This window comes from Papaver somniferum, unplaced genomic scaffold (genome assembly GCF_003573695.1).
Source record: "Papaver somniferum cultivar HN1 unplaced genomic scaffold, ASM357369v1 unplaced-scaffold_81, whole genome shotgun sequence".
Classification (NCBI taxonomy): domain Eukaryota; kingdom Viridiplantae; phylum Streptophyta; class Magnoliopsida; order Ranunculales; family Papaveraceae; genus Papaver; species Papaver somniferum.
Window position 1 is genome coordinate 9,771,011 of NW_020651082.1, and position 20,389 is coordinate 9,791,399.

Consider the following 20,389-nt stretch of genomic DNA (forward strand, 5'->3'; position numbering starts at 1 on the left):
CTTGACTTATAAATTTCTTCTTTCCTATGGCCTTATTGAACAAAAAGAATGTAATGATGTTTCATTTTTTTTTTTTTTTTTTTTTTTTTTTTTTTTTTTTTTTTTTTTTTTTTTTTTTTTTTTTTTTTTTTTTTTTTTTAATATATTTTTTTTTTGGCTAAAATAGAAAAAATTACAAGACAAAAATTTACATGGCCATGAGAGAAGGACTTTCAAAACTTGGATTTTCGCAACTTGTGATGTCTTGGTATCATGGATTCTAACAACTTATATCATTTGCTCTTGTAACTTCTTGTAACTAAGTCTTCAACTTTGATTTTTGAACTATTCTTTTCTATTGTTGCTTCTAAACCTTAAAACGTCTTCACTTTCTTCATAGATTTTGATGTCGCTCCGCTTGTTGATGATGATAAGTTTCTACTGAGAGAGAGTCGCAATCCAGTAATTAAGACTACATTGTGAGGTTGCTTTGTCTTTCTGGCATTTCCTGACCTACTTGCCTTTCCATCATGTATGGTTAGGTCCATCACGGTTACCCTCTAAAAGGAACAAGTTCTCTCCTGAATTTCAAGGATCTCAATGTCTTTTTCTCTAATGTCTCAATAAGTTGTTATCTCTAGCATTCCAATTTCTATCTTTTCGGTGAGAAAGAGTATGTAAACTTAGCTAACCGGATACCATGTGACGCTAGAAGTTTCAAAAATGCGACTAAAATGTTTCTCCCATACCCCCAAACTTAAATCTGACATTGTCCTCAATGTTCTAAAGATAAAATTAAAAGCATGAACAAGGAGAAACTGTTACCACTTGAAGCAAAAGAGATAAGGAAAGATATTACCGTGTCGCAAGAATATTGGGTTACCTCCCAAGAAGTGCTAAGTTTAAAGTCTTCAGCCAGACGTAGGAAAGGTAGTAATCACCACGTAGAATCATATAGTAGTAGCCGGAATAATTGTGGGTCATCTGGATCAAAAAGTGCTACCCACAAGAAAAGGAAACTGCAACAGACCAAGAAGATACCGAACATACCCTTGCTTAAGACAACTACATATAGTTGTGGTTCAGGTTCAGGCTCTATTAAAGGGTCTAAATAAAAGGTTTTCATCGGTTGGATTTCCTCAAAGCTAAGATCCGGTTCAGGTATTAGAGTCTGGAAAAACTCAACTAAGAACTTATAAGCACGAAGTAATAACCTAAATAATTGCGGATCCTCTAAGTCAATCAGATTTGACTTACATAATTGACCACAGTGAGAGTAGTGGTCATTCTTAAGCAAATGTGTCGATTCTAATTTCCTAAAGCAATTAGGTCTAGTCTCACAACTTAATATTCGACACATTTGGAATATAAACGTTCCCACAGTTGGAAGAAAACTATTTGGTGGGAAAACAAAGTCAATCTGGGGATCATAGCCTGGGCAAACCACATCAATCAGAGGATTGGTTTCTAACGACTGAACTTCTTCCTGGACATCATTAGGTTCGAGAAAACGAGTATGAAGGTAATCTTGCAAAATGGTCGAGGCGGAGATATCAAGTCCTAAGTGTGGGGACTTTCTGAGAGTTAAAGGTAAGGCACTAGGGAAGTGATAATCACCCCCAAACTTAGAGTTTTAAGTGTCTCTAGATAGACCTCTAATTATTTCTTGAATTTCCGTATCTTCAGAGTCCTTAAAATATTCAAGAGATTCTTCTAAGTTATTATCAGGTAGTGCATCTTTACTCATCTCTACGGGTCTATCTTCTTCTTCCAAGACTATTGTTTCTAAGTCGCTAGACTCTAAAACAACATTTTCAGAATAAACTCGTTCCTCTAAACCACTATCGGCTTCGTAATCAAAAGGAAATACTACATCGTCTAAAACGGTGGTATTCCTAATCAAATCCTCGTCCTCTTGAATAGGTGAATAATCATAAAAATTATTTGGATTTGAAGTAGAAATAATATAATCACTATAAAGCTCAATTGGATTACTAGATTCCTGATCACTATGCCTACATATTTCAGATTCTTCATCACTACTATCCTCATCATCATAATAGTACGAAGATGATTGAACCTTATCTAAATAAGTAGTTTTACCAATTATAACCTCGTCATCTTGATTATGTGAAAAAGTATCTTCATTCTCAAGGGTATTATTGGAGACACTATATTGGCAATTCAAGTTATTCCGAGCAATACTTTCGTTCGTCTCTAACTCAAGTCTACATGTCGACTCAGCTATCCTCTCAAGGGTCTCTTCCAAAGAAAGTTCCCTTAGTGTAGGATCTAAGTTTTGAGTTAATCTATTGAGGATATCTTCTACAGATTCAATTATTGTTGCAGTTCTTTCGTCCATAACTACATTATTCACCTCATCTAATTTATACGTCGATTCAGCTAACTGACGTGATGACTCAGCTAAATTCCTGAGAGTCTCTTCTAGAGAAGGAATAGGAACTGGAGGATCATAATAAGGACTACTTTTCAATAGTTTGATTGTATCCTCTAAAGACGAAGAACTAGTATTATAATCTTCTTGCTCGTATGACTGATGCGCGTGCGGATAGTAATTGGGCTCACCATGGTATGAACCATAACCTTGAAAAGGTTGGCGTCCCCAGTCACTATTCTCACTATGGTCATAATACTGATGATGTCCATATTCAAATTCAGGTCGATATTCATTGTATTGGCTTCTATCATACCAGTTCGACATTCTTAATTGCAAGGGAATTCTACACAATCACATACAAGGCTGACTCGACCAAATCAAACCTATAGAATCTAGCAAACAAAAAGCATGATGGCTCCACTTAGATTGTTTCTAGACTAGCTTCTATCTCTCGAAGGGGAATTCGTTACAGTTTAAGCAAACCCTTCTGGAATCAATCCGAATCAAAGTAAGTTGAATTGAGGCGAGGGAAGCTCAGTGGAGCTTTGATACCCAAGGCCTCACCGCTATCACAAGGCGGCGCAGTCATGCATTCAACTCACAGAAACCATTATGAACTTAGAGATTGCTTAAAAGGTAACCAATATCCTTCGAAAAATTTTCCTAACAAGCTCGATACCCTATAGGTCTCTTTCTAATCAGATTTTAAAGCTTGGGTTCGCGTTAGGTTTCGTTTTCCTAAGGCGGGCAAGAAGGGAGCGGTGATGAAATTCGAACCCTTATCTTGTATTGGCCAGGCCTTGCCCTTTACTAGGAATTTAAAAACAGTCTGGTTCGTCCTCAAACAATTATCACCTTAAGGAATACAGTAACTCGCTTACAGGAGATTCGCGAGTGTTTCGATTGGACTTACCTCCCGTACCAGACGGGGGATGAACCGCTGTAGTCGACTCGGGCCACGACTCCTATGCCGTGTACGAACCCGAGGGGCCGAGACGATATAGTAATCGTCGTCCTTCCCTGCACACAGTTTATATAATAATTATTTTTTTTAATAATAATACCCTTCCGTAGGGTTAAAAAAAAATAAAGTCCAATTGTTTAAAGTCCAAAGTCCAAAATAAATAATAAATTTTTTTTACAGTTTTCCTCACACACTCAAAAAAAAAAATTAAAAATTAAAAATTAATTCTTAAAATTGTCCTTGTTTCTCTTTTCGCTTTAAGCTTTTTCCTCTCCAAGTCCTTAGTGCTCCACTTCGAACCTGTAAATCAAAGAAACAAAGACAAAGTAAAGAGGAACAAATAATAATAAAAAAAAAAAAACCTAAAAAAAAAAAAAAAAATCTATATACAAGTCCGCGTCGGCGGCGCCATTTGATTCGTTTTGTTACTTGAGTTTATTCTTCTCATTGTCTTTATTATTTCAAATTTTTTTTTTCGTGCGGTTACTAAGAGTTCGTTGCTCGGACTTGAAAAGATTTAAAAACATAAAATATATACAAACGTTTGTCACAGGATCAAGAGATATTGGGACTCATGATTCCACCAATTCTTGTACTCATGCGAATCAACTATTAATTCTAGACAATTATAGCTTATAATGATAACAAATATCGACTCTTTTCTTTGCCAAAAATAGATTTTGTAAAGTATTAGATGTAAATCATAAGAATGATGCATCAAGAGTTTCTAGACTAAGCATACATCATCAGATAAAATCACAAATAATCAAGAAAAATCATAAATCAACTCATAATAGTGCAAATAGTCATAAAAGAATTAAATAGAATTACTCATACATAAAGAATGGTTTCCTCCGTCATCCCAGTATTGGGGTTTAGCTACTCATAATAATCATGTTCTCAAAATACATACTTGATGCTCAAAATATGATTAAAAGAGTGAAAAATATAAAACAGTGGTTCTGTGACCCACAAAATACGTCCAGAAAGAAACGATACCAGTAAGCTGCAGTAAAACAACGACACACCGTTTCTGCTGTTGACGCTGCAGAAAATAAGACTGCTCTGAGCAGTCCGTTCTTCGTGTTCTTCAAGGTCCTCTAATGGCAGCAGCAGCAGCAGGTGGGAATTGTTGTTAATCCTTCTTCTTCGCTCCTCTGCATCCCAATTCTCTCCTCAGGGTTTCCAAAAAACTTCTATGACTTAAACCCAAATATTTATAGGCTTTGAATCACCTTGAAACTCGATCAAACCCCTTGGAAATCTCCATTATTCTTTACGGGTTGTTTGAAGAATAATCCTCTTCTTGTTGTGTTCCAGGATGTTTTTAGCTATTCTCTCGACTCAAATATCTTCTAGGACTTGGACTCAACTGTTTTGAAGTATATTCCACGCAAGAATCTCTCCCAAATCTTTCAAACCAATTCAAAACCCTAAACAGGGACCATGTGCACTGTCTTGACTTTGTGTGGATTTTCTGACTTATCCAGCCCAATTAGATGGGTCTAATCGCTTCTAACAGGTCCCTTATGTCTTGTAGAGTCCGTGGGTACCAAATTTGCCCAATGAATCGCCTCCTAGGTCGCTCAAATCCTTGATCCAAAACTGTTGACGCTGCTGCCTTTATTCCCGCCAAAATCCAGTTTTGAAACTTTGAAGATGACCTCCCCCTATCCAGTTCCGGTGTCCCTTTAGCAATATTTCTGGGATGTTTTCCGCACTTTTTCGGGGTTCCTCCGGGGTACTTTCGGGGTGTCTCCAACATACTTCTGGGGCGCTTCTGGTACGTTATCTACGGAGGTCCAAATGCCACATTTTTAGCCATTTTCGCCGCAAAACCTTATTTTTCCAAAAACACCTACAAATAAATAAAATAACCAAATAAATACAAAATCGAGCACTAACACTATATACAATTGAGATATATTAGACACATAAATGCGTCTATCAATCACCAAGAGATAGTTTTTAGGCTAAGAACCGAATTCTAAGCCAAGCTAGCTATCCGGATTTACGAGAATTGTGAATGTTCACCCAATGAGTTGGTGATATTTCAGTTTACCCGCGTTATACATCGATGGCTGCACCCTCCTTGCTTATTACAAGACTATTTACAACAAAAAGATGACTATTTACATGACTCTTATTTACATTGATTACTCTCTTTATTTTTGGAACAAGAGAGAACTATTGTCTTTAACATACCAAAACATGAAATAAATAAATACTTGATTATTTTTTTTTTTGATTTTTTTTTGTATTTTTTTTTTCTGAATTTTTTTTTTTTAAGAAATAACTTTGATCTTTACAACATAGTGACACTTTTGATACATGAACAAAAAGAAAAACATAATTACATGACTCTTAGCAAGAGGTGGCCCTTATCGAATGCATCCGGTCAAATTCTATGGTTGCTTTTCTTAACGTATCCTCCAACTTCTATCCCAGCCAACCAAAGAACAAGCTAGTCAAGTCTCATTCAGTATTCTAAAGTGATTGGCAATCTAACTTCCTATCAAACACCTTGAAGATCGAGGCTATACATGTATTGGTAGATCGTGCGCGTGCAAGTTTCTTATCACATGTGAATTGTGCTAGAATCAGGGTGCCTAAATATCTAGACTAAGAATCCTTATGTTTACATACATGCACAAGAGTCAACATTTCAAGGTAAATGAGCTCCATTTTTATGTTTTTTTTAATTTTTTTTTTTTTTCAATTTTTTCAAAAAGAATTCAAAAAGAAGGAGTTCTTGTTTTCAATTATGGCATGTGATCGTGGTATCTACTCTATACCCCCAAACCTAAACTAAACATTGTCCTCAATGTTTCAAAAGATGTAAAGAATTATAATACAACATATGGAGAGGATTATGCTGAGTAGAGAAAAAGGAAAGAGAATACCCGATTTCGGCGAAAGCAAGATTAGAACTCCGTTATTCAAGGCAAAAATCCAACATTTTTTTAGCCGAGATCATATTGGATTAGCACTATATATACAAAAGAAACAAAAGATTTAACTAAGAAACTATCTACTAGATTTTATACAAGAAAATTTGGTTTTTAATGGGATTGGACTTTTTGGGAAAAATTTGGTTTTGTCGGGAGACATTTGGTTTTGATGGGAAAAAGAAAAATTTTGGTTTTTAGGGAAACATTTGGAAAACTTTGGTTTTTATGGGAGAAAAATTTGGTTTTTAATGGGATAAGGAGACCAAGCCCACTGTTGGGTTTTGCGAAGCCCAGCTACGTTTTTGAAAAACAGGCCCACTGCTGGTGAGTAAAGCTCACTGTTGGTTTTTGGAATTTTGAAATTTTGGCCCACTCGAACTTTGGTTCAGGCCCACAGTTCAGAAACAAGCCCAGGTAACAATTTGAAATTTGGGCTCTTAAATAGCCAAAGGTCGAGGCCCAACTGGGCTTTGAAAACGTTTTCTGTTTTTGGGTCAAGCCCACAGTGTAAATGTTTAGTTTTCAAATGGATGTTAAGCCCACAGTCCCAGAAATTTAGTTGGGCTTTGGCTAGCTACTAACTAAAATATGAGGCCCAACCGGGCTTTCAAAAGTTCAGTTTTCTTTAATTAAAACAACAGGCCCAAATCAATCTAAAACCACAAGCCCACAAGAAATTAAACAAACCAGCCCACAAGAAATTAATTACAAACCCAACAGAAAATATAAGCCCAAATGTTGGGTTTAATATTACAAGCCCACAAGAAAAATGGAAGCACACAGTTTGGGTTCTCTTAATGGGTTTAGGCTTACTTGGTTAAGCACAGCCCAACTGTTCAGTTTGGTTGCAAAAGCCCAGTTGGGCTTTGGATCATCCTAAGCTTGTGTAGCCCAGTTGTGTAGCCCAGTTGTGTTTTGGTCTAGTTACAGCAGCAACAGACAACAATACAAGATCAACTCAGCAACAGTAATAGGCTTGGCCTGGCAGGAAACAGCAGCAACACCAGGTCAGTTTGTGGCAAGGTCACAGCAACAACAACAGGGGCAACAACTTCAGCAACAACAGCTCTGCTGCAGCACCACAGGTAACAGCAGCAGCACCATTTGGGCTTCACAGCAGCACAACATCACCAGAGGTTTGTTCTCAGCCTCACAGAAAGTCACAATACCTGGTCACTCAACAAAAATGTCAAGGACAGCAAAGAAAGGCAGTGAACAAGAACTGTAACGCAAGATTGACTGCAAGAATGTAAAGATGACTAATATGCAAATATGATATGCAATCAGGACAACAAGATGCAATGAGTATGCAATGCAAAGATGAATATGCAGTAATGAATGCAAGTTATGATGAGATAAATGCTTACACTAAATGATTATACTAAATGCAAGATATGCAAGGGAATAGCAGCAAAAGAAAGCAAGGAAAAACAACAACCACACAATGCCAAGTCCCCGGCAGCGGCGCCAAAAACTTGGTGGCTCTCTAAAAGAGTCACAAACTGATACCTGCAAGTGCACAAGGTCTGTTGTAGTGAGTGTGCAAATACGGGTCGAATCCACCGGGACTAGGGTGTGTATTGAAATTCTCCTAAGCTACTCTCTAAGTGCAAGGCAGTGAAGTAAAGAGACAAAGGCAATGAGCCTAAGGCAGTGAAGTAAAGAGCCAAAGAAACAAAGTAAAACAGTGGCAGTGATGGAAAGAGTGCATTGAATAAAAGAAGCAAAGAAGATCAAAGTAAAAAGTTGTGGTAACACTACTAGGGTCTTGAATCCACCTTCTTAATCCTATGCTAAGGCAATATTTATTCAAATTATGTTCTTGTTCCTTTCCAGAGAAAACTACAAAGAATGATTTATCAGTTAATCTTCCTAACTCACCCCTAGCATATGCTGTCTTCTTACATCACAACCTATCACAGGCTAATTTGGTTCAATTAGCTAACTCTCATTCCTTTCTCAATTAAGCACAGTTCTTATTCTATGGTGGGATCTCAAATGGATAACTTATCAACCAACTTCACTAATTCCCCCTAGCATAAACTGTCTTCTTACAGTACAGCTTATCACAGGTTCATTTGATCAATGTAGCTAACTAGCATCCCTAAAGCTATGAAGCATTATAAGAACAATAATATGAAATTGAATTATCTTAACATGTGATTAAGGGTTTCATCTAAACCCTAGCAGATTAATTTAGAACATGAACTGAAAGTAAATTCTAAAATGAACTGAAATTTACAAAACAATTTAAACTAAGAACTAACCCTTGAGGCACTGGCTATTCCAGTCCTCTTGGGTGAAGCACTGGCTAGCCCAGGCATACCTCTAACACATACCCATCATCCCTATTTATACACAAATCCAAAATTAGGGTTAACACCCTCTTCCCCAAAACAGTGAAATTAGGGTTTGGAGAAAATCAAAATTAGGTTTTACCTAATCACTGATATCAATTATAACTCTTCACCCATGCCTTTATTTCCTCTCCTGATGCAACCCATGCCTTCAATTTGTGCATGCAAGCTCAATCCCAAAAATCCCCAAATAAACAGTAAATTAGGGTTTTAAAATTACTCCTTACCAACTCTCTGAAAACGAATGATAACTCTCACCCATGCTTCCAATTCTTCTCCTGATGCTCTCCACGCTTCAATTGCTTCTCAATTTCGACCTAATTTCCCAATTTTACACGCTAGGGTTTCTGATAGAAAACGTGCAGAAATTGAGAAAATAGGTGGCTAAGGAGAAGGGAAAATGATGGGATTAGGTTCCTTTGATGGACGTGGTGGTTATGATGATGGTTGAGGTGGTGACAGAGAGTTGGTGGCGGAGCAGGTGGTGGAAATTGTGGTGGTATGACGTCTGTAGAGGAAGAGAAAGGGAAAGAAGGAGATGGCTCGATGGAAAATGGATTGGGTTTGTTTGGTTTTGGGTTATAAACCTAGATGCTAGGGTGTTGAGTGGGTTTAGCAATTGTTGATGAACAGCGAGGATGAGACGTTGGATACGAAGATGATGGATCGATCTAACGGCGAGATGGAAGGAAGCGGGAAGCGACCGTTGGATGCTGAGATGATCCAATCTGATGGCTAGAAATGGAAACGGGTATGGATATAGGAAATGGATTTGGGTGAGGGTTTTTGGGCCTTGGGTATGCCAAGCTCATATCTTCTTTAAGAACAATTTTTCCTCTTCAAGCCCACTTCTAGCCTTTTGGTCTTGCGCACAACATTCTTCGCGGCTTCCTTGTGTGATTCCTCTTGGCTTCCATCACTTTTCTGCTCTTTTCCGCTCCGCAATTCATCCAAACTTTATTTGGTACCTAAAAATGCAAAATTAATTAATAAAAATATTTATTCTTGAAAACAATGAAAATACAGAATATGGGTTAAAATGGAGAATTAGGGCACAAAAGATGAGTTAATTGCCAAGAAAAATATATATAAATATGCACTTTTTAGCACTCATCAACTAGACAGATAATGTCTCATTTGAAACCTTACAGATCATAGAAAAATATCACGTGTAAGAATCCATAAAATATTTCAGGCCGATTTTACGATAACAAAGCATGTACAGCTGTCTAAGCTTTTCTTTAAAAATTCGATTTTTCCCTTTAGACCTTCAATTCCAGTCGGAACTAGACAAATAATGGCTCATTTGAGACCTTACAGATCATAGAAAAATATCACGTGTAAGAATCTATAAAATATTTCAGGCCGATTTTACGATAACAAAGCGTGTACAGTTGTCTAGGCTTTTCTTTAAAAATTCGATTTTGCTCTTTAGACCTTCAATCTAGTCAGAACTAGACAGAGAATGGCTCATTTGAAACCTTACATATCATAGAACAGTATCACGTGTAAGAATCCATAAAATATTTTAGGTCGATTTTACGATAACAAAGCGTGTATAGCAGTCTAAGCTTTTCTTTAAAAATTCGGTTTTGCTCTTTAGACCTTCAATTCCAGTCGGAACTAGTCAAATAATGGATCATTTGAGACCTTACAGATCATAGAAAAATATCACGTGTAAGAATCCATAAAATATTTCAGGCCGATTTTACGATAACAAAGCGTGTACAGCTGTCTAGGCTTTTCTTTAAAAATTCGGTTTTCCTCTTTAGGCCTTCAATTCCAGTCAAAACTAGACAAATAATGGCTCATTTGAAACCTTACATATCATAGAAAAATATCACGTGTAAGAACCCATAACAAAGCGTGTACATCTGTCTAGGGTTTTCTTTAAAAATTCGGTTTTTGCTCTTTATACCTTCAATTCATGTCAAAACTGTACTGATAATAGAAAAATATCACGTGTAAGTATCCATAAAATATTTCAGGGCGATTTTACGATAACAAAGCGTGTACAACTGCCTAGGTTTTTCTTTAAAAATTCGGTATTGCTCTTTAGACCTTCAATTCAGTCAGAACTAGACAGATAATGGCTAATTTGAAACCTTACAAATAATAGAACAATATCACGTGTAAGAATACATAAAATATTTTAGGCCGATTTTACGAAAACAAAGCGTGTACAGCTGTCTAGGCTTTTCCTTAAAAATTCAGTTTGGCTCTTTAGACCTTCAATTCCAGTCAGAACTAGAAAAATAATGGCTCATTTTAAACGTTACAGATCATAGAACAATATCACGTGTAAGAATCCATAAAATGTTTCAGGCCGATTTTACTATAACAAAGCGTGTACAGCTGTCTATGCTTTTCCTTAAAAATTCAGTTTTGCTCTTTAGAATTCAATTCCAGTCAGAACTAGAAAAATAAAGTCTCATTTTAAACCTTACAGGTCATAGAACAATATCAAGTCTAAGAATCCATAAAATATTTCAGGCCGATTTTACGATAACAAAGCGTGTATTGCTGTCTAGGATTTTCTTTGAAAATTCGGTTTTGCTGTTTAGACCTTCAAATCTAGTCGGAACTACAAATAATGGCTCATTTGGCACCTTACAAATCATAGAAAAATATCACGTGTAAGAATCCATAAAATATTTCAGGCCGATTTTACGATAACAAAGCGTGTACAACTGTCTAGGCCTTTCTTTATAAATTCGATTTTCTCTTTAGACCTTTAATTCCAGTCAGAACTAGACAAATAATGGCTCATCTAAAACCTTACATATCATAGAAAAATATCACGTGTAAGAATCCATAAAATATCTCAGGATGATTTTACCATAACAAAGCGTGTACAGTTGTCTAGGCTTTTCTTTAAAAATTCGGTTTTGCTCTTTAGACCTTCAATTCCAGTCAGAACTAGACAAATAATGGCTCATTTGAGACCTTACAGATCATAGAAAAATACCACGTGTAAAAATCCATAAAATATTTCAGGCCATTTTTACGATAACAAAGCGTGTACAGTTGTCTAGGCTTTTCTTTAAAAATTCGATTTTGCTCTTTAGACCTTCAATTCCAGTCAGAACTAGATAAATAACGGAGTAAAAAGATGTCTAACCGGCTGGTTTCTTTTTATAGTTATAGACATGAATTACCAAACGGTGGGCGGGTGGCTGGGTGCCTTTCTCTGTGGCATTACTAATCGAATCTTTGGGCTTTCTCATCATGGGGCTCACCTAATGAATAAAACGTCCCGGCTAGAGCATTTCACTCTAGCACACTCAAAAATAGGGCTGAGCATAAAAACCGTAACCACGATTTTTAGCACCACCACCTATCTCTGCAAATCCATCTTCACTGTCTAACTCTGAACTCAAAAGTCAAAATTCTTCTGAAGAAATTGTGCCCTAAATTGAAGAAATCGTCGCCACCGATTGAAGAAACGATCTGATTTCTGAAGCAAAGAAAATCCAAGGTTTATTTCTTTCTCGTGATTTATTTGTGATTTTCATCATTATTTTGCTATTCTTCTAAGATTTTAGCAGATTTTGTCTTCTTATTCCAGGGTTTTCATAGTATAACAAAACCTCCATCCTACGTTTTCTGCCTAATTTTTCTTCGATCAGGTGGTAGATTACTAATCGCCCGTGTCATTTTTCCTATAGAACTTCTTAAAAACCAAATGATTTTGAATTCTGCGATAAAAATCTTAGCCCACAAAACCACTTCTTATAATCCAGTTTGTACTTATAGCTGATGTTAGGGTGATGCTTAGTGAATTGCATTGTCGATTTTGGTTTGAATTTTATATTTTCTGGGGGAATTAGGGTTTGATGGTTGTTAGACAATTTCTTACTACTCGTGTTTGATCTTTAAGTGGTTAGTTGTGATACATTTTTTCATTTTGTTAATGATATGGTTTGGACAGGATAAATGGAGGAGTATGATGTAGCTGCAACTGGTGAGGGTTTTAGGCCGGAAATTAAGGCACCAGCAGCAACCATAGAATCCATCTTTCAATCTCCTTCATCCTCTAAAACTGCTGAGGAGGCAAAAAATACAGTAAAGCTTAGGATCTTACAGTAAACACGCCAGATGGGAAGCCTCCACTTAGTAGGTGTTAACTATTTCACAGAGAAGTAAGAAGATTATGAATGTGTTTTTGTTCACTTCTCTGCTGTTTTGGTGAATTGTAGTTCTAAGCATGTAGTTATCCTTACTTCCTTAAACTTGGTATGGACCTAGCTGATACTTTTTACTTAAGTAGTGGGTTGGGTACACACATGTACTCAGATGCCCTTTGTAAACTTCCTTAAATGAGGCATATGTTGTTTTATCGCTTAACCCTAACTAATTTCCTCATTTCCCTATCAATTCTTCCTCCTCTTTCTTCATTTTCATCTGATTTCTACAATTTCTCATTTTCATTTTAGATCCATGGGAGCATGTACTGGGAGTGGGACTTGGAGCTGTATTCGTAAATCAGTTGGTCAAATGGGATGCTCAGCTTCAAGTTGATCTTCACAAGATGCTCGACGAAGCTAAGGCTGCAAATGAACGTCGCTACTTTGGTATTGTTCTCTTTTTCATTTTATTTTAGTCTCCAATCAATTTTGCACTCTTAATCTGTTTATGTCTTTTCACTAGTTAGCTATTTTCCTGAATGATAGATCAGTTGTGTCATGAAACAAAATGCCCTCAATAACTGCAGTTTTGCACTTGAAATACTTCAAATCTGTGTTAGCCTTCTTTTTAGATGTCTTTCAAGATTATCCCGCCTTGGTAGGCGCTGCTTCTTTTGTCCAAAGGAAGATTCTGAAAGTATTAGCAATTTGCATATGTACAGAATAGAGTTACCATTCAAGTCACTGGCTTTATCAACACTGAATGTTTTTGAGTTCGAATGAATAATAACTATAAAATAAGGTCCTTAGAAACACTCGAATGATTAATACAATAAAAAAACAAATAATTGATTTTAAAATAGTGAAGAAGATGTTGATTATCTGTGTTATTTAATTAATGAGAGAGTGCTCTCGTTTTAGGTAGACCTGGAACAGTTAACAGTGTAACTCTTAAAGCCATGGCCACATTGAAAGTCATGGAACTCAGACCTATGGAATTGGAGGAGGAGCTTGATGCACAAACCATACCTGAAATTCAGTGTAAATTTTTTGATAGACAAATAATGATTCTCTTGCAAACAAGAAATGCAACGTACCTGAAGTTCAGTGTAAAAAATTAAGATAGAACAACATTTTAGAAGAAGTTAGGTTGCTACATACCTTGGTTCATGCCAATTTTATAATAAGCATATAAGGGTCAAAAGAGCAGAGAATGATTGGTTTCACTACGAAGGTTTCATAGATGTTGATAAGAAATGAAGTTGATACACTAACTCTAGTCCCCATTTTCCGGTTAAAAACTCATGAAACAGCAATAATTTAAAACTTAAAGATGTATCTGGTGGATTAGAAGACGCATCAAATGTAAGTGTAATTATTTGGTTGAGTATGTGTGAAATAAAATGTAGCTGAACTTTCATATGTAAATCCAATATTATATTCATGTTCTTGACTCCCTTCAAAAGACCCCTCAAATCTTGTCTATGTGTAATCTTTTCACGAGGAATGTTTCCAAATTTAAGCAACCAACCAAAGGGATGGCATATCAAGATGTTGCTTATTTGTGAATTCCAGAACTAACTCTGTTCACATACTTACGCCTATATCACTCCTTTTTGGAGGCAAATGTTTCAATTCTGTGAAATTGACGGTTCACATAGTTTAGCCAGTAGAACGAATAAAGAGTTTGAGTCTGTTTCACATCAACTGTCCACATGTTTGTTGAAATTCTGATTAACTCACTCACTGTTTCAGAATTCTGATAAATTCTGAAATTAGTTTTAGTACTTAGTACTTGAACCTTGAAATTGAGCATTATGAGTTGAATTTTTTTTATATATGTTGTGAAAACAAGTTCCAGGAGGTTTTTGGAAACAAGTTTTATCATATCTATAAAAAACGCCACTTATAAGTGAAGCTTTTTTTTTCACAATGGAACGATGTTTTCCCCTATGATTTATATTTATATAGTTTGATTTTTTCCTTTTGTTTTCTGTATAGTTGCAGAGTTTGTATGGAAAATCCTAACTCTTAAAACTATTTCCTGTTGAGGCATGAGGATGCCACAGTAAAACTTATTGATTTTGGTCTTTCTGGCTTTGTTAGACCTGATATTGCCTTTTATATTGTTGATTGTGTTGTTGCTATCATGTTATCTTTCTCCCTGGACCAACATAATTTTCAATGTGGGCTTGTTGTGTTCCTCAAACGTTAGTGATCTTCATCTTAGCACCGTAGTATATGTCTTAGGATTTTGGATTTTCAATGTGGTATTTACTGGTTATATTAAGAGTTTGCATTTGTTTAATTTACTTAAGCGATCTTATTGCAATTACTGCTTGAGAAGAGAACATTCTAAACTAGCTTCTAGTCAGAGAGCATGCCTTTTGACTCTGTCGACTGAGTAGATAGAGGCAATGGTTTGGAAAGCATGTTTGCATATCCTGTGTTCACTGCAGAGTTAACACTCAATGATTCAATTATATTATAATCTAAGTAAACTCTTACTGTCTTTGTTGTGTGCTTTTCCCCTCAGAGATGCTGATATTACAGTGGGAGAAGTTATCAGTGGGAGAAGATAATCATTCTTGCCTGTCATGGAGAAAATACAGGAGATGAAAGGGAACCTGGTACAAAATGTTGCTGTGTGGAAGACGTTGGATTTGTTAAATGACAATGCTTTTAGCCATTTAATGGAGGTCAGTTGTCTGTTTCTTTGAGTACAGAAACATTTGTATTTTTATGTACTTTACGATTCCAACCTCTCTATGGTTTGACGTGTCGGATAGTTGAAAATTTCTGCTGTAAAAGAGGTGATCACATTGTCAACTGCTAAAAATTGTAAACTATCATAACAGATTGCCAAAAGAGTAAAACAATGGTCTCTCGATGCCCTACTATGTTTAATTTTACAGTTGTACAGTCTCACTTTCAGTTATCTTGATTCATTGTGCTAGATTCTTTTTTATTTAGGCGAGAATTATAAATATCATGATTACAGAAGGATCACACTTGACTTTCGGTAGTAGTTAGGTTAAATATCATATATGTCTTCCAGTGAACAATTGGAGCTTGTAATCTTAACATTGGGTTTAATAATGATGCAGACAAGGAGGCGAGTCTTGATTAAGCTTTTAATTGAATCTCCTGGTCCAAGGTCTCCCGGCACAAAAGTTTCCAGGTACAAAGGTCTCCAGAACAGAGGTCTCCAGGACAGAGGCTTCGGTCTCTGTGCCTGGTGGACCGCTGCGCCCTGTCAGGCCGATTTGCCTGGTTGGCCGCTGCGTCCTGGCGGGCCGATGTGCCTGGTGTGCCGTTGGCCGGGTTGGCCAATGCGTCAGGTGGTTAGCTGGGAAATAGAGCTGCAATATGTGAGCAGTTTTGTCCAGGACAGGTATTGACATGCAACTGGTTTAACCGATTAAGGTCGTAAAGTGTGTATGAATATGTAATTTCAAAACCATACAGACCAACTTTGTCCTTGGCATAATTCGTCATTTTTATTTTCCCCGCAGTGGACCTACTCGTGTGAGTTAAACAAGCATCAGAGTGCAATTTTGTACTTGGCTTCATGGTTGTCTCCTGAAGATTTCACTGCGAAGGTCATTTTTTTTTCCAACTACCCTCGTATTCTATGATTCTTTGTTAGCAAAGATCACCTCTCTTTTTACCTGTCTCTGTTTTTGTCCTGTGTTTATCTATTTTAATATACTGTTGATGGTTCTGAGGCTTCCTTCTTTTTTCACAGATATTGCCAACTTTAGTGAAACTATCTGCCTCGAATAACCGACTATTAGAGTTGGCCTTCTGCAACATATCGATCAGTATGGAGAGTCATTATCTTCTCAAGTTGTAGATGAACAAGTGCGTGGTTAATTTTAACTTTATTAGCAACAGGGAAACTCTTCATCTGGAGCGGGAATTAATTTGATAGTTACATGTTAATGTTGCTTTCCATTAGGTTTATTCTCACGTTGCCACTGGGTTTTCTGATACACCTGTTATTCTTCGGGAACTGGCACTAAAGTCAATTCTCAGCTTGGCACCCTAGGTATGGACAATCTACTTTTTTTTTGTTGGCATGAGGTAGAGCAATACTAGTCTTATATCTGATGGTATGGTTGAACTATAGAGGTGCTGCCTAGGTTTAAGGGTTATTAACTGAAATCTGCTAAACCTTTCACCGAGTTTAGTACACTTAACAATTTCTTATAGTCCTACTTATAGTCGAGTGCTTGATACTTTATGCAGCTGTCTCTGCGAACTATTGCGGGATCTTTGCTGAAGTATCTTTTGAAGTTTCAAGTAAACTACTAACTCATTATAGATGTGATATGATAAGCTAAGTTTGCTTCCTCTTGGTATATCTTAGGTTTGTCTTTGTTGTAGCTTACATTTTGTTAGTCGTACAGGTGGATGAAGAAGCGGCTGTTAGGACAAACACAATTCTGTTTGGGAATATTGCCAGCTATCTTAATGATGGGGTCAGTTTCTCGATGCCCAAATTTGTTTTATTTTCGCAATTCTACAGTATCACTTTCACGTATCTTGATTCATTGTGCTAGTTTCTTTTTTTATTTAGGCGAGAATTATAAATATCATCGTCATGGGAGTATCACAATAGACTTCCAGTAGTAGTTAGGTTGAATGTCATATATGTCTTCCAGTGAACATTTGGAGCTTGTAATCTTAACAATGGGTTTAATAATGATGCAGATAAGGAGGTGGGTCTTGATTAAGCTTTGATTGAATCTCCTGGTCGAAGGTCTCTCGGCACAAAGGCCTCCAGGTACATAGGTCTCCAGAACAGAGGTCTCCAGGTACAAAGTTCTCCAGAACAGTGGTCTCCAGGACAGAGGCTTCAGTCTCTGTGCCCTGGCGGGCCGCTGCTCCCTGGCGGGCCGACGTGCCTGTTGGGCCGGGTTGGCCGATGTATCAGGTGGTTAGCTGCGAAATAGAGCTGCAATATGTGAGCAATTTTGTCCAGGACAGGTATTGACATGCAACTGGTTTAACCGGTTAAGCTCTTAAAGTGTGTATGAATATGTAATTTCAAAACTGTACATACCAACTTTGTCCTTGGCATAATTCGTCATTTTTATTTCCTCCGCAGTGGACCTACTCGTGCGAGTTAAACAAGCACCAGAGTTCAAGGATAATGAAGGGCAAGTGCTAGTAGCCAGCCGGGGTATTTCAGCCCTGGTAAGTTCCTTTTTCCTTTTTTTTTTCCTATATTCTATCTTTACAGTTTAATTTGGAAATTTGTGGAAAACAAAAAGTAACCTCTATTTTACTTTGTGCGAGGCCAACAAAAGCAACAATGATCAATTTCAATTAAGGGCAATCAAAACAAATCAAGTATAGAACCGCCAGTGATGGAAGAAATTCCTCAAATGCAGGTATGGTATAGCTTGATGAGCTGTTTGTATGAGAGTTCTTTATTTTTACATGTTGGGATTTAAAGTTCATATTAAGGCTAGGTGCTGTCAAGTTTAATATGTACAACTATTTTTTAGGTGCTATAATACGCTTAGGTATAACTTACGTCAACGATTAGGTGACTGTATATCTTTAGAAACTCGAAATTGACATGGAAGTAAATGAAGACCCTCATATGTGATATAATAAGAAATGATTGCAATTCTATATTATGACTAGAAAGTAGCAAATCAAAATCAAAATCTAGTCCATATGCGGAAGAGAGGGATAATTCACACGGAACATGATCCCTTGATTGATAGACTCGAACAAGGAACCACTTGAGCTGCTGCTGGTTCGTGATGATTTTTATTAGTAAAAAGTAAAAGTAAATACAAAAAAACAGTGAAGGATTTGAGATGCTAGGTAAAAACCTTGAGAGGGAGAATATGAACCACACAATTCACAGTAACAGATAAAAGGAAAAAGAAATGGCGCGGTTTTGCCTTTTATGGCTAAAACCCCAATTCGATCTCAGAATTTGATCATACCAAAAAAGGATAATTTTTTTTTTGGCCTCTGGTTATTAGAAATTAGAATTTAATGGAAGAAATTATGATCCATAGAGAGTTAGACAAGGAAGAGAAAAGAGGAGGAGAGGAAGCTCAGCTTAGATTTCAGATTCACACTCTACTTCTTCATTATTCTCTGTATGTATCTCATTTCCCCCCAATTGTATAATTAAGCTTCCATTATTAGTATAAAAGATGGAAATTCATTATGTTGTTTTGTTATTTGATCCGTTTTCCTAATATGGGTTTGGATTAGATTCATCAATTAGGTTCTGCTTCAATAAAAAATCAATTAGGTTCTTGTTGGGGATTTTTTTTTGTGAAACCCTAGCTGCAATTTTAGATCTTTGTAGTATAAAACACTACTTGTTGTTTGTAATATTTCTCTTTGTTTCGTGATTCTTGTAGTTGTTTGTGATTAAAAGTAAGTAATTTTCTGTTTCCTGTAGAGATAGACATGACAAACAAGGGGAATTATAAGAGAAACAAGAAGAAGAGGGCAAAATTAATGAAAGATAAGGCAAGGGGGTATATATAAATCTCTTTTCATACTATTATTTGACCTCAATTTCGTCACCGTAATATTTATTTGGACATCAGTTACTTGTTGTTGCAGACATACATGACCAGCAGCCTAAGTTCTGTATTGTATGATTGTATCGTTTGATTGTATTACACGAGGTGTCTGTGCTTTTCAATGTGGTGAGCCAACAATTCGAAGCCAAATGTTTGATTGGTTGTTGGTCACATCTCTAGTCTCATATTTATTAGTTGTGGTATGTTCTGCTCCCATTCAAAATTAATGATGATACAATCTTAGATTTCATCCGACCTTCTAGAACATGAGCTAGTAGGTAAAACTGACATGAATTTGCGCTGAACAGAATAAAAAAAACTAATTCATTTTGCCAATATGAAATTACGCAAAGATAGACTAAAGTTTTCTGAATTACTTGTGTCAGTCTGTTAACAAAACTTTTCTTCGGTTTTGCTTTTCGAGATTAAAGTTTGCATACACTTAGGAGGTGTGAAAGTTCTCATTCTTCTGCACATGATAACCGTCGCCAGAGATCAAGGTCTCCTCGAGCTTGCAGTGGTCTTGTGGTATGACATACATCGTTATTACTTTTGTAAAACTTCTGTTATTTACACTGAAATGCATATCAATTGGATTTCCGTTTTTTCACTTGTTGTAGACTCCAACTTCTACCATTGTGGTGAAGGGCTTGCCAAAAGAGGCAACAGAGGAAATGATTCATCGGATCCTAGTAACATCTATAAACTTCCAACTCTGAGTTTTCTTCTCTTATTTTTGACTTGACTCGTTTGAATTTGGTATTCTGCTTTTTTACCTATGCTTATAGGAATCTGTCTGTGTTTATTCTCTAAAAGTACATGTTTTTGTTTTGATTTTTAATTGGCTTTTAATTTTAGGCAGAGTGGAGGCCCCTTCCCAATATCCGAGTGATGCCGAAAAAGAATACTACTTTCTGTCGTGGAATCGCATTCGTTGATTTTCCGTCTGTGGTAGCGGCTCGGAAATTGATGGATGAAATTGGAGACCGCGGCCTCGATGTCAATGGGCGTAAGCTGTCTTTTGATTACAGGTACATGTTCAAACTA

At 36.6% G+C, this 20,389-nt stretch overlaps 1 long non-coding RNA gene across 5 annotated transcripts; it reads left to right on the forward strand.

Annotated features, from left to right (window-relative positions):
- Positions 1–11,981: 11,981 nt before the first annotated feature.
- Positions 11,982–20,335, forward strand: LOC113345282. Of its 5 annotated transcripts, none has more exons than XR_003358057.1 (18): positions 11,982–12,127; positions 12,581–12,791; positions 13,086–13,223; positions 15,313–15,475; positions 15,884–16,170; positions 16,292–16,378; positions 16,525–16,640; positions 16,738–16,827; positions 17,028–17,081; positions 17,189–17,260; positions 17,493–17,768; positions 17,890–17,978; positions 18,081–18,175; positions 19,216–19,294; positions 19,367–19,542; positions 19,774–19,870; positions 19,963–20,034; positions 20,205–20,335. It is a non-coding gene; the product is annotated as an uncharacterized LOC113345282 (long non-coding RNA). The 5 variants fall into 5 exon arrangements; XR_003358053.1 differs by having other exon boundaries at positions 19,383–19,542; XR_003358055.1 differs by having other exon boundaries at positions 12,581–12,769; positions 19,383–19,542.
- Positions 20,336–20,389: the final 54 nt, after the last annotated feature.